Source organism: Suricata suricatta, chromosome 3, assembly GCF_006229205.1.
Source record: "Suricata suricatta isolate VVHF042 chromosome 3, meerkat_22Aug2017_6uvM2_HiC, whole genome shotgun sequence".
NCBI classification, from domain to species: domain Eukaryota; kingdom Metazoa; phylum Chordata; class Mammalia; order Carnivora; family Herpestidae; genus Suricata; species Suricata suricatta.
This window is the reverse complement of record NC_043702.1, coordinates 80,436,464-80,438,111: the sequence shown is the minus strand read 5'-3', so window position 1 is coordinate 80,438,111 and position 1,648 is coordinate 80,436,464.

Below are 1,648 nucleotides of genomic sequence, written 5' to 3'. Positions count from 1 at the left end.
CCTCGCCCAGTTGTTTTTCCACCAGGTGTAAGCAATCTCGGGCCTCAGGGGACATTTTCCTGGGTGAATTAAGGTCAGGGTCCCCTTTTAATATATTGAATAAGGGCTCTAACTCCTTATTTGATAAGCGGAGCAGTGGTCTGATCCAATTGATGTCTCCTAGAAGTTTTTGAAAGTCATTCAGAGTAACGAGTTGGTCTGAGCGGAGCTGCACCTTTTGTGGAGTGATCTTGTCTGCATGTATCAATGCGCCTAGATATTCATGAACGGATCCCCGCTGCACCTTTTTAGGGGCAATATACAGCTGAGCCCGTTCAAGGGCGGATACTAAGGCGGCATAAACTTCTAACAGAACTTGCTCCTTTTCTGCTGCCAAAAGTGTATCATCCATATAGTGAATGCAACGGACCTGGGGAAAGGAATTTCTGATAGGCGTAAGAGCTCTTGCAACAACAAAAAGTTGGCACATGGTTGGACTATTTGCCATGCCCTGAGGGAGGACTACCCATTCATATCTCCTGTCAGGTTCCTCTTGATTTAGGGATGGTAGCGTAAAGGCAAAACGACACAAATCAGTTGGGTGTATCGGAATACTAAAAAAGCAATCCTTTATATCTATTGTTACAATGGGCCATTCTGTGGGCAAGGCAGACAATAACAGTAAGCCTCTTTGCACTGGGCCCATAGGCTCCATAACAGCATTAATGGCCCGGAGGTTATGTAATAACCTCCATTTTCCTGACTTTTTTCTGATCACAAAAATAGGAGTATTCCAGGGGGAAGTAGACTCCTGTACATGTCCTGCCTCAAATTGTTCCTTCACTAAGGTGTGGGCAGCCTCGAGTTTTTCCCTAGGTAGGGGCCACTGTGACACCCAGATGGGTTTATGAGACTACCATGTGATCTTTATAGCTCCAGTGGCCCCTAGGAAAAACCCAATCCCTGGTGTGTCTGATTTCCAGTAGGTTCAATGGGAGTTCTACAGCCATATTGGAATTTGCCCAGGCCATATCCAGGGACATAACCCACATGTTGCATCATCGCTCTAGCCTGAGGTGAATACAATCCCTCATTAGTCAATCTAAGGCCCATCTGGGTGAGGACATCTCGACCCCACAAGCTAATGGGGATTTCTAAAACATAAGGTTGTACTTCACCAGAGTTGCCCTCTTTGTCTTCCCATCTAAGAGTGGCAGAACTAATGTCAGGGGCTTGCAAATATCCTAGCCCTCTCAAGGTTTGTGAGGATTGTTGTATGGGCCATGACTTGGGCCAATCTCTAAGACTTATGATGCTTTTGTCAGCACCAGAATCTAGTAGACCTGTGATCTTTCTACCGTTAAGCCACAATGGGATAACAGGCCTGTGCTCCGTACCCAAAGATAACCACACTTGGTCAGGTCCTGACGATCCGAAACCCCCCGCTCCTCTGGCCTGCGTTTTAGAAGGGAAGAAAGCATGTTTACTTGGGAGGAGCAGCAGCTGGGCAATCCGATCTCCAGGGGAAATGGCAGTAATACCGCGTGGTGAGGACACCATTATTTTTATAACCCCCTGATAGTCACTATCTATGACCCCTGGATGCACCAAGAGTCCCTTAAGGGTTGTGGAGCTCCTGCCAAACACTAATCCCACACAATTCTCTAGC